Below are 13,646 nucleotides of genomic sequence, written 5' to 3' on the forward strand. Positions count from 1 at the left end.
CCAGCATCACAAATACTCAAATCAAGATGATATTTATTTTGTCTTCAGAACCTCTAAGAGATTCACTGGCCTCTTTTGACATTTTCTTAAAGTGTTCTAAGCTTTGTAGGTAGAATATACTTCCTGGAATCTAACTTGAATTTTTCCTGTTTTGGGTTTTTTTTCCCCCAGTGATGCAATGGTATAATAATTTGTTATTGTTTAAAAAAGCCCCGAACATTTCAGGCAATGTCAGTTTATGATTATGAAAACAATAATATGGGATTCATTCAGATGACTTTTTTTCTCGCTCTACCCTTAGTTGATACTCTCTTTTAAAAGGTTTTATTGGTGTCTTTTGTATTTTATACTAGCCATTTCCCAATATACCACATCCCCCACACACTGAACCTTCCCCTACAAAGAGCAAAGCAAAGCTAATAGATAAAATGACATCATGCAATAGTGTGTGCCACATCCCACTGTGTAGTCCCCCCACCTTTCTGCCTAGCTTGGAATGGGTTGGAAAGGAGCTCCACGTCAGGAGAACTTCCTAACAGTCAGTAGTATCCAGAGTGGAATGGGCTGCCTCCAGAGCTGGCGGGTTTCCATCTTCCTTGAAGGCCTTTGGGGTAGAGGCTGGATAATGGTGTGTCAGGTAGTTCCATCTGTGTATGGATTGCACTGGATGGTCATTGAGGGCCTTTCCAAGCCTCATATCACGTGATTCTGTGACTGCCTCGTAGTCATCATTTCTTACTTCACAATAATAGTGTATTACATTCATTTACTGATTTCTTTGGGGCAGCTAGGCGGCCCAGTGGATAGCGTACAGGGCCTAAAGTCAGGAAGACCTTAGTTCATATCCAGCTGCAGAAACTTACTAGCAATGTGACCCTGGGCAAGTCACTTAACCCTATTTGCCTCAGTTCTTCATCTATAAAATGAGCTAGACAAGGAAATGGCAAACCACTCCAGTATCTTTGCCAAGAAAACCCCAAATGGGGCCATGAAGAGTCAGACATGACTGAAACAACTGAACACCACCAATTTCTTTAGTTGTTTTCTAGTCAAGTGGCATCTATTTTTTTTTTGGCCATCACAGAAGCATTGCTATGAATATATTTGTAGATATAGGGCCCTTCTGTCTTTGACCTCTTTGGGGTACATGCCTACAGACTCTCTCTTCATAGACTTGGTTCTTTTCATCTCTCTTTGGTTCTGTCTCTTCGTTGCCTTCACTGTATTGCTTTTTGGGGGTTCTTTTTGGGTCTGGATACTCTCTTAGTCTCCTAGGACATAGGCCCTCCCATTGAAGAGTGGGAATAGTTTCCCTGTGTTCATTTAGAACCAGTTACTGTTCCTGTAGACAGAATGACACTTGTTAACAGCTAAATTAGCCAGAAACAAAAAACAAAAACCAGCTTCTTTTAGGATTTTTTGACACAGATACTAAGGTTTTTGTGAGGTTGAGTTAGGGGATTGATTTCCAATTGTTTAGTGTAGATGGGAGCTTTTAAAGAAGTGGTTTTTTTTTTTTTAAACAAAAGGAAGAACTGGTGATGTGCATAATGCAAATACATTCTATAAGCAACTCAGAAGGCTCTTAGAAGGCCTGAGGACATTAGGATTCCACCACCACCCTCCAGTTTTTCCAGTGCCCGCAGTGCCTTTCACATAATGGTTAGTATAGTAAACACTATATAAATGTTAGCTATCATTATCATTATTATTATTAAATAGATGTTTTCACATTTAATTAAATTTTGCAGAATACTTATGAGATTGAGATGGAACATAAGTTCATTTTGGATTCATAATGAGGTATACCTTAATGCCTCAGTGTGAAGCGGAAATGACCCTATGTGTCATCCCACTCATTCCTTTCTCCCTGCTACTTAGAATCATACATGAAGTATTCCCCATCCCCCATTGATTCCTCTGTTGTCATGAAGAAAATTTGGAGTAAAACCCGATTGACTAACCAACTGTATCTGATTGGATATGGCTTGTTGGATATCCATGTTTTCTTCTCCCTGCTACTGAGAGGGGAAGGTATGTTTCCTTCTTTTTCAGAACCACAGTTGGTCATTACAGTTAGTTTGAATTTGGTAGCATTTTAGTATTATTTCCATTTACAACTGGAGTAATTGTTTATGTGGTTCTCTTGGTTTTATTGTTTTTAACTCTGCATTAGTTCATACAAGTTCATCATGTTTTTCTAAATTCTTCGTATTTGTTGTTTTTTATAGTGCTATAATAATAATCCTGTTACAATCGGTTGCCACAATTTTTTTCAGCCATTCCCTACTTTATTTCTAGTTTATTACAAAGTGTGCTGCTCTGAATATTTAGTTTTGTGTAGAACCATTCTTTTTGTCATTGATCTACTTGGGGTGTAAACCCAGTAGTAACCCGCCTGAGTGAAAAAGCATGAACAGTTGAGTGACTTTTCTTGCATGACTCCAAATTGTTTTTCAGAAGCATATTAGTGTGTTTATTTCCTCAGAGCCCCTTCAACTTGCACTTGCTGTTTTTACAAAACATCTTTGCCAATAAAAAAGGTGGTGAAATAAAACCACTGAGTTGTTTTAATTTGCATTTCTCTTATTATTAATGATTTAGACTGAGCAGTCTTTCATTTGGTTGTTGACAGTTTGCATTTCTTCTTTTGAGAAGCTACTCTTCTTATCCTTTGACCAATTAGCTATTTGAAAACAGATCTTGTTCTTATATATTAGTGTTAATTCCTCTTACGTCTTGGATATCAGACCTTTATCATAGATATAGATGTAAAGCTCTTTCTTCAGACACTGATTTCTTTCCTCCTAGCTACATTAGTTTCTTTAGTGATCCAGGTGTCTTGAATGTTAGGCCATTAAATCACCAGTTCTTCAGGCCTGGCCATGTGGGTAAGGCCTGACCACACACTTTGTATTTATAGTCTGAAGGTTGCCGTAGCCAACTTTGGAGAGGCTCATCCACTACCTGAGATGCAGCCATGAGGTGATGCTTCTTTTGGCCTCAGCTATTTGTGTGAACTTACTGCTAAGGTGAGAATGGGTTGTGGAAGGAATGACTGCATGGATCCAAAAATCATGAATCCTCGATGTGTTGAAATATCGTAGAATTTCTACATAATGAGCCCTAGAAGCCCAAGATTTAAAGGGACCTTAGGCATCATTTAGTCCAATTGCCCATCCAATGCAGGAAGCTCCTTTGCCTCTTCCTGGCTGGTGGATACTTCTAGCACTGAGATTGGGGAAAGGCCACTGTCTGGCCAGGTGGCCTGTGCATAGAAAGGTGGTAAGTCTAACCACATTACCCAGATCTGCCCTTTGAAGTTACATAGAATAAAACAAATTCTTCTCTTGCATAATAGCCCTGATTTGATCTAGGAAAGAGACTGTGTCTTCCCTCGGGATGGGGATGGGGCAGGTGTGGTGGAAAGAGCACAGAGGGTCAAGCCCGAGGACCCTAGTTGGAATCCTAGTTATTGCTGTGTGACCTTGTTCAGCTCACCTGTCCTTTGAGTCTCAGTTGCCTTATCTATAAGGTGAAGAATTTGGACCAGATGATCTCTGAGGTCCCCAGTCTAAATCTGTGATCCTTGAATCACCTATCATGTTCCCCTAAGTCTTCCCTTCTCCAATGCCCCTCACCATCTATTCACTCTTTTCTAGGCCTGTCCCAATTCCTTTGAGGCCCTCTTTTGAGATAGGCCTCATGGACCCGAGCTCAGCCCTGCAGTGTGTCATCACTTTTGTCCTGTCCATCCTGTCCCTTATGACACAACTGCAGTTGGCATCAGCTGGGTCACACTACTGACTTCTAGTCGGATTGCTGTCAAATAAAATCTCAGTCTTTTTTCTATGAACAAGGGTTTAAGCCAGATTTTTTTTTCTATCCTATACTTTTGAAGTTGATTTTTTTTTTCAACCCAAGTGCTTCAGCTTTTGTACCAATCCCTCTTCAGTTCTGTTGCATATTAGGATCAACATCCTAGTTTGGCAAGATCTTTGTGGACCTCAGGTTTGTCCTTCAACAGTTTAACTCTCCCTCCTGGCTCTGTGTCATCGGTAGATTTGATACAGCATCCTTTCATCCAGGTTATTGATAAAATGTCAGATAGAATAGGACTGAGAACAGTGGCATATCGCTAGAGCCTCCCACCATGCTGATTTCTGTCCATTAATCAACACTTTCTAGAAAGAGTCAAGCAGCTGGGATCTGCTGAACTACACCGTTATCCATACTTCATACCTCCATCTTGACCCCAAGGATCTTGTCAGAAATTTTATCAGATGTCTTACTGAAATCCAGATATGTTATGGCAAATGTTATGCAGCTGGATTTGGAGTCCAAAGACCTGGGCTCAAATCCTGACTCTCCCATTTATTAGCTGGGTCAGCTTGAGCAAGGCCTTGGTTTCTTTATTTGTAAAATAAGGGGATTTGGGTTAGTTTGATCTCCAAGATCCCTTCCAGTTCTGATGCTCCATGATTCTGTGATGTCTGTGGCATTTCTGTGGTCTAGTAACATCTTCAGTGCAGAAATCAAAGTAAGTTGGCAGTGATTTGTTTCTCATGGCTCCTAGTGATCATTTCTTCTTCTTCTTGAGTACTCCCAAACCCTCTGTCTAATAATCTCTTCTGTGATTTTGCCAGGCCTTGATGTCAAGCTCATCTGTTTTGTTAATTCTGTCTTTTTCCATCCCTTTTTTCGGAGAGGGACATTTAGTTGTCTCCAGTCTCCTGGTACCTCTTCACTCACTTTTTCACACATTTTCTCCAAGATAATGAACAGTTGTTCCATGATGACATTTGCAGGTCCTTTCAATATTCTGCAATGTAATTTTCCAGGGCCTAAACACTCAGAACTCGTTTAGAGCATATGGGTGTTCTCTTGCTGTCTTCCCAGTTCTCTCATGACCGTGTCTGTGATGCCTGTTCCAGTTTGGAGATCATTTTCCTTGAGAGAGTAAAGCCAGAAGCAGAGCAGTTCAGTAATTCTGTTTTTTCTCTGTCATCTGTTAGCATTGTACCATCTGCCCTAAGAAATGGGCCTTCTTCCCTTCTCTTCCTCCCCCAAACATGCCTAAACACTGTAAGCCCTTGTTGTCTCTAGCACTATTCTTTTTTTTTGGAGGGGAGAAGGAAGGGCAGTCGGGGTTAAGTGACTTGCCCAAGGTCACAGAGCTAGTGTGTCAGGTATCTGAGGCTAGATTTGAACTCTCCTGGGCCGGTGCTCTACTCACTATGCCACCTAGCTGCCCCCTTTAGCACTATTTTTAAGCTTCACCCTATTCTGAACCTCCACCTTCCTCATACCAGTTAGTAAGCATTTATCAAGCCAGTCTACCATATTGGGCCTTGATGATCTGTCTGTCCTCCCTTCCTACTTTATATGTATCCCAAATTCTGAGCACAACAAAATATTCCTCCCTCCATAGACACACGGTCTTTCACTTCTTCACAGGCATCCTCTGTTAGAGTGGTATCAGAGTTTGTTAGAGAGCCCTTTCCAAGACTCCTGTGATGTCCTTATCTTTTTATCTGAAGGTTTTCAGATTTGCTTTCCCAGGGTTTGGCGTATATGCCTAACTGTACCCAACCTTCCCTCCTTAGCAATTAGAGTTGTCCACAAGTGAATGAGGCAGAAAATTCAGCAGGAGTTACAGAACTACCTCCTGGCACATAAAACCCCGGTCCAGTAAAATAAACATACATATATACACACATGTGTACGTGTGTATGCCTGCATGTGCCTGCATGAGAGAGAGAGAGAGAGAGAGAGAGCGCGACAGCACGAGAGAGCGCATACCACCTTTGAATAGTTCCTGACATCAGATCATAACATTGGGACGTTGGTCCCAAAGAAGAGATCTGAAAAGACCTCTTCCAAGCTTTTTCCCCACACCCCTAAATGTTAGGGTCCGCAGGTGTGAAACATTGCATATATAACATCAGATTTTTTTGATGTGTCGATCAGCTTTTTCCCCCCTCCTCTTCATCTTTTTCTTTTTTAAGAAAATTCTTTGTTACCAGAGATGGTGTCTCTATAAGAAGGGAGGGGGAGGGATACAAGGGGAAATCTAGGTGATATGAAAACAAAAGATAGCAATAAAATCTATTAATTTTTATTTTTTTTAAATAAGGAAAATAAATTCCAGAGTTTCTTCTGGATAAGAATGTATGAAATAAAGAGATTCAGTAGCGTGGTGGAGCCAAGATGGCGGCTTGTAGTGAGCTCCCCCCAGGTCCCTCCAAAAACCTATAAAAAATGGCTCTGAACAAATTCTAGAGCTGCAGAACCCATGGAATAGCAGAGGGAAGCAGGGCTCCAGGCCAGGACAGCCTGAATGGTCGCTGGGCAAAGTCTATTGCAGGGAGCTGGGAGCAGAGTGGAGCAGAGCCCTGTGTGGGCCATGCCCGGACGAAGCAGACGGGGAGCTGGGCGGAACAGGCCCTAGCTCGCTGAATCAGTGAGCTGTGGCAGTTACCAGACTTCTCAACCCACAAACACCAAAGACAACAGAGGTTAGTGGGAAAAGCTGCAAGCTGCAGGGACAGAGTGAAAGGAATTCCTGGTTAGGCCACTGCCCCGGGGGCAGCGGAGGAGTTGCAACTCTGAGGACAGACCTACAGCTGCAGTTGTTTCTGGAACCAGGCCCACCTGGTGGGAGGAATGAAGTGGTGGATCAGAGCAGGAGTGCAGAGCCTGCTTAAGATCTGAGTCGCAGTCTAGGTTGGCAGTTCTTGGGGGAGGAGGAATGCTGGTGTGGCAGAGCTTGCTGTGTAGAAACAGCTCTGAAAACAACAGTGCAACCCCTCAAGCCTGGGACAAAGTACTCTCTACAAGCAGTCATACCCCAAAGAAAAACTCAGGGGGTCAAGTAGTTGGCTGGGAACATGGCCAGGGAGCAAAAACGCACTCAGATTCAGACTCAGACTTTGAAATCTTTCTTTGGTGACAAAGATGACTAAAACATGCAGCCACAAGAAGTCAACAAAGTCAAAGAGCCTACATCAAAAGCCTCCAAGAAAAACATGAACTGGTCCCAGGCCATGGAAGAGCTCAAAAAGGATTTGGAAAAGCAAGTTAGAGAAGTAGAGGAAAAATTGGGAAGAGAAATGAGAGTGATGAGAGAAAACCATGAAAAACAAGTCAATGACTTGCTAAAGGAGACCCAAAAAAATACTGAAGAAAACAGCACCGTAAAAGATAGACTAACTCAAATGGCAAAAGAGCTCCAAAAAGCCAATGAGAAGAATACCTTGAAAGGCATAATTAGCCAAATGGAAAAGGAGGTCCAAAAGACCACTGAAGAAAATGCTATCTTAAAAATTAGACTGGAGCAAGTGGAAGCTAGTGACTTTATGAGAAATCAAGATATTATGAAACAGTACCAAAGGAATCAAAAAATGGAAGACAGTATGAAATATCTCATTGGAAAAACCACTGACCTGGAAAATAGATCCAGGAGAGATAATTTAAAAATTATTGGACTACCTGAAAGCCATGATCAAAAAAAGAGCCTAGATATCATCTTTCAAGAAATTATCAAGGAGAACTGCCCTGATATTCTAGAGCCAGAGGGTAAAATAGAAATTGAAAGACTCCAACGATCACCTCCTGAAAAAGATCCCAAAAAGAAAACTCTTAGGAATGTTGTTGCCAAGTTCCAGAGCTCCCAGATCAAGGAGAAAATACTGCAAGCAGCCAGAAGGAAACAATTTGAGTATTGTGGAAACACAGTCAGAATAATACAAGATCTAGCAGCTTCTACATTAAGGGATCAAAGGGCTTGGAGTATGATATTCCGGAGGTCAATGGAGCTAGGATTAAAACCAAGAATCACCTACCCAGCAAAACTGAGTATCATGCTCCAAGGCAAAATATGAACTTTTTTCTCAGTGAAAAGACCGTAGCTGAATAGAAAATGTGAATTTCAAACACAAGAATCAAGAGAAGCATGAAAAGGTAATCAAGAAAGAGAAATCATAAGGGACTTTAGACTAAAGTTGAACTGTTTTGTTTACATTCCTACATGGGAAGATGATGTGTATAATTCATGAGACCTCAGTATTAAGGTAGCTGAAGGGAATATACATACATACATATACATATATATATATATATACACACAGAGAGCACAGGGTGAGTTGAATATGAAGGGATGATATCTAAAAAAAATAAAATCAAATTAAGGAATGAGAGAGGAATATATTGAGAGAGGGAGAAAGGGAAAGATAGAATGGGGTAAATTATGTTGCATAAAAGTGGCAAGAAAAAGCAGGTCTGTTGGGAGGAAAGAGGGAATAACATACACACTCAATCGGGTATCTTACCCCACAGGAAAGAAGGAGGAAGGAGATAAAAAAGGGGGGATGATAGAAGGGAGGGCAGATAGGGGGAGCAGGTAATCGAAAGCAAACACTTTTGAAAAGGGAAAGGGTCAAGGGAGAAAATTGAATAAAGGGGGATAGGAAAGGAAGGAACAAAATATAGTTAGTCTTTCACAACATGAGTATTGTGGATTACATAATGATATGCATGTGGCCTATGATGAATTGCTTGCCTTCTTGGGGAGGGAAGAGAATTTGGAACTCAAAGTTTTGAAAGCAGATGTTCAAAAAAAAAAAGTTTTTGCATGCAACTGGGAAATGAAATTTACAGGCAGTGGGGCATAAAAATCTATCTTGCCCTACAAGAAAGTAAGGGAAAAGGGGATGGGGGGGGGGACTGGGGTGACAGAAGGGAGAGTTGACTGGGGAAAGGGGCAATCAGAATATATGCCATCTTGGAGTTGGGGGGGAGGGTAGAAATGGGGAGAAAATTTATAATTCAAACTCTTGTGAAAATTAATGCTGAAAACTAAAAATATTAAATAAATAAATAATTGTTTTTGGGAAAAAAGAGATTCAATAGGATGATATAGTTATTTACTGATTATCTGCAGTATCCCCTTACTCATACAGCCTGTGGGCGTGCCTGCCCCAGGTTGTAAACTCTTGCTGTTGAGAGAATTCCTGCTTGGGTTGGGAGGTCTTGGACAGAATGGGTGGAGAGATCCCAGGCAGTTCTTTGGTATCTTTGCTGGGGACACTCAATTCTGTCTGGGGTGGGATGCGGGGGCAATATCTTGACTCTTGAGGGAATAAAAGCTCTTTACTCTGCTTGTTTCATTTCGCCATCACCTGAAGTCATGCTTCCTTGGCCTGAGAATGCGTATACCTGAAAGATCGGGTGTGTCTGCAGCAAACCCCAGAGAATAGCCATTGAGGTACAATGGTCAACGGTCTTTTTTTGTTCCCAGGCCACACCTCCTTTGGGAGCTTTGCCCCTGGTCTGAGGGGGAGCACCCATTTTCAGGTGGGCAAATTCTGTTGTGACCTGCCTATTTGGCTTACCAGTCTAGCTACTACCAATTGCTACTTTTTTGCTAAAAACAAAAACAAGACACAAAAATCCATATCATTCAAAGTTATTTTACCTGAAGAGAGGGAATGAAGGAAGAAGGAAGCAGCTACGTTTTTTCCTCCACATGTGTAAGTGCGCAGTGAGGATTTCAGCATGTTTTTATGTTATTCTGCTACTTCCCTACCTCTCATCCTCTACTCCCTATTTCAAAGTGCCTGATTGAGCTACATTAGCTACACTTGCTAATGTAATACAGATTGTAAACCAGACATTATAATGTTGACTCAAATACTAGTACTTAGCACTAATCTTATAAATCCTATTTTTGAGGGGAAGCTCAAAAAAAAAGTGAATATTCTTTCTCAAAATTCCATCGTCCCTCTCTAGTAGTAAATTTAAGATCTTAAGAAGATGCATTAACTCTAATGCGGGTATAATAAAACCACTTAGTAGAAGCAGTAAATTGCCATTTGTGGATATATAAATAAAATATGCTACACATAGTAATGTGTGATAATTTTCACAAACTATTCAGTAAACCAGGTTATCTCTTCTCCTAATCAGTCTGGATAAATAGGAATTAATTGGTTAATTTCCCATAGAGTATTATTTTTAATAATTAGGTTGGAAAATAGACTTGACACTAAAGCTATTCTCAGTGTAATTTAAACTCCCTCTGAGGATTCAGAAGGCATTCCACATACACACAGCTAGAGCTAGAAGGATCCTCAGAGATTATATTGTCCAAATGTCTCATTTTACAGATGAGAACAGAGACCCAAAGAAGGGCCTCAAAGAGTTTAGTCTTAATAGTCATTTCCCATAATACTAATTATTATTATAGCAATAATAATTATTATTGGAAATGACTTGTCTAAGATCACAAAGGTAAGCAGTATCAGAGCCAGAATTTGAACTCAGATCTCTTGTCTTCTAGCCCAGTGTTCTTCCTACAATACCCTACAGCCCTCCTACTCTGTCCTTCTTCATTGCCCAAGAGTCATTATAAACATAATTTATCATTATACAAGATTGTAGGATGGTGTAGAAGAATTAGTTGAATATACAAATTACCTTTTACTACTTTAAAAAACGTATCTTTGAGAACTAAAAAAGCAGAGGAAACTGCACTGTGTAATTATAATGACCAAGCCCGGTCCTTGAGAAGAGATCAGAAGATGCGTGAGGTCCATTGCTTATGTAGTCAAACTTGGTTGATATTTTAGTTTTGCTGAACTGCTTTTCTTTCTACTTTATTTTTTATTAAAAGAACTAACTCCTTGAGTAGGAAGGGAGGAAGCATACATTTGGAAATAAATGTAATGTAAAAGCAAAAATAAAAATCAAGAAACATTAAACATTTTAGAATATATATCAAGGTGGGGCCAAAATGGCCAAGCAACAGTAAGAAGTACAGTAAGCTTTGCCTCAGAATTCCTCCAAGTAGATGCAGAATATGCCCTGGACCAAATCCCAATTAGGAACTCCAAGAGAAACTCACAGTGAGTCATTTTTCTAGGGCATAGGCCAGGTTGTAACAGGGAGACAGAGAGATCTATGGACACCTGTAATGGGGCCTGGCCAAGAATGTGCCACAAAGAACATTCCTGTGCCTAGAGACTGCACCGGCACAAGATGAGGTTCTAGATCCATACTAAGGCCCTGTGACTTTGTGTGGGAATGACCTCCAAAGCCCGGTAGCTTTGTTGCTCACTCCCCAGGTCTGGGATACAGATCCAGGGCAGACTGAGAAAAGGTACCTGTGCCTGGAGGTGGTGTTCAGTGTTAGGCACTAGTCTGTGTACTGAGCAAGAACCAGTGTAGAAGCAGGCAGCCACTACAAAGGAATTGCCAGGGCAGGAATCTGAAACCAAAGGGAAGCTTCCATCTCTGCTTCCGTCAGAGCTCAGACCCAGGAGGCAATGACCAGCCTTGATCTGGATCAGATCACTTTGGATGTACCAAAAGCTAGCATGTCTCCAGCGTGAGCTGTCATTGAGAACCTGGAATAATGCAACACTCAATATCCCAAGAAAACAGCAACAGTACTAGCCCAGACATTCCCTCCAGAAGTGTATGGAGCCCAGCCCTAACATATAAGTCAGGAAATAGACTGGAAGAATAAGCAAACCAAACAAAAAAAACGAACAAAAGAATCACACTATAAAAGAGCTATTGGGGTGACAGGGTTACTCAAAGATACAAACCCAGAAAAAGAGAATGTCTCCAAAACATCTACAAAGTCTCAAAGGAAAACCCAGCTGTGGCACAAATTCAATAAGAATGCCTGGAAAAAAACAAAGCAAGGTTTTTTTTTTTTTTAAGAGTTTAAAATGTTTTTATAAAAGAAACGAGAGGGCTAGAAGAAAAAAATTGCAAAAGATAAAAGAGCTGTGAAAGAAAGAATTGGAAAGAATTAACAGCATGGCACAAAACTTTGCAGAAGCAAAAAACTCCCTGAAAAATAGAAGAAAATGTAGGGTATTTCATAACAAAAACAACTAACCTGGAAAACAGATCCAGGAGAAAAAAATTAAAGGATTATTGGAATACCTGAATGCCATGACCAATAAATTAGTCTAGGCATAAGATTTAATCTTAAAAAGAAAATTGCCCAGATCTCTTAAAACAAGAGGGCAGAGTGGAAAAAGAAAGAATCCCATCAGTCACATCCTGGAAGAAACCCCAAAATAAAAGCTCCCAGGAATATCAAAGCCAAAATCCAGAGTGTCTATGTCAAAGAAAGAATACTATGAGCAGAGAAAGAATTAAAGTACCAAGGATCACACATGATTTAGCAGCCACCATTATAAAGAAGCAGAAAACTTGGAATATAATATTCTAGAAGGCAAAGGATATATAGGCTTATAGCCAAGAACAACTTACTCAGCAAATCAGTATATTCCTACAGGGAAAAAATGGACATTTAATGAAATAGGGGACTTCCAAGCATTCCTGATGAAAAGCCCAGAGCTACACAGAAACTTTGAAATGCAAACGTAGGTGCAAGAGTTACATAAAAAGGTAAACAGGAATGAACAGTGATAAAGGACTAAAGAAGGGTAAAACTGTTTACATTCAAATAGGGGGAGATGATAGTGCATCCCTTCAGAACCCTATTCTCATCAGCGATAATAGAGCCTAATTAGATGGGAGGTACAGGAGAGGTTCTATTATGTCTTAATGATATTCGGAGAAGAATGGAAAGGGAGGGGAAGAGGAATACACTGAGAGTTGGGGAGAGGAAAGGAAAGTTAGGGAAAATTATCTCATATAATCAGGGTGTGCCAGTAGAAATGTGTACCAAGAAGAAAGAAGAGGTAAGGGGAAGGGTGACACTTGAACCTCACTCTTATCGGACTGAAGTAATATCCATCAATTAGGGAATGGCTGAACAAGTCATGTTATATAAATGTGATGGAATACTATTGTGCTATAAGAAATGATAAAGGGGGTGGTTCCTGAGAAACATGGGAAGTCTTATATGAATTGATGCAAAGTGAAGTGAACAGAACTAGGAGAACAATTTATAGAAAGACAAAACAGTTGTAAAGTCAACTTTAGAAGACTTTAGAATTCTGATCGGCGTTAAGCACTATGAAGGCACTGGCTAGCTTTTTCTCCCTGCCCCATCTTTACCCCTCAATGAACCAGTTGAACTCTACCTTGTCCCCTTCTCTTGAGCCCCGTGCCCCCTGTCACCGATGTTGTCCTGCCAAAACTTTGCCTTGGATTACTTCCACCATTCACTGCCTTCACTCCTATTAAGTGCTGATTAACATAGTTGGAGGAAATCCGAAAACCATGCTGACCAGGCACACTACAGATTTATGTTAGGTAGTCTCCATTGGGCCCTCACCAAGGCAAGGCAATCTTTTTATACCTCCCTCACTGATTCACTGCCCTACTCACCACAGCAGCCTGTCCAAACCTTCTCATCTCTCCTCAAACTTTCCACGACATCCTCTGCCTCCAATTTTCTCAGCTGAGAACCCTGCCTCATATTTCACTGAAAAAAATTGAGGCCATTCACCAAAAAGTCTCTATCCTGTCCTCCTCATCTCAATTCACTCAGATGTCTTCTGCAACTGTCTCCTCCTTCACTTCTGTGAAGAGGGTGGCCCTTCTTGCCAGGGCAAACTCCTCTGCACGCACAACAGATCCCATTCCATCCCCTCTTCTCCAGCAGATTGCCCCTCCTGTCATCCCCACTCTTTCGCTAACCTTCAATCTCTCCTGGTCTA

General features: G+C 40.9%; 1 protein-coding gene across 1 annotated transcript in view; it reads left to right on the forward strand.

Moving 5' to 3' along the window:
• GMEB1 (glucocorticoid modulatory element binding protein 1) overlaps positions 1-13,646 on the forward strand; it is a 44,969-nt gene that overhangs the window by 13,928 nt on the left and 17,395 nt on the right. The window lies entirely within an intron of this gene.

The sequence above is a fragment of the Trichosurus vulpecula genome, chromosome 2 (assembly GCF_011100635.1).
Source record: "Trichosurus vulpecula isolate mTriVul1 chromosome 2, mTriVul1.pri, whole genome shotgun sequence".
In the NCBI taxonomy this organism is placed as follows: domain Eukaryota; kingdom Metazoa; phylum Chordata; class Mammalia; order Diprotodontia; family Phalangeridae; genus Trichosurus; species Trichosurus vulpecula.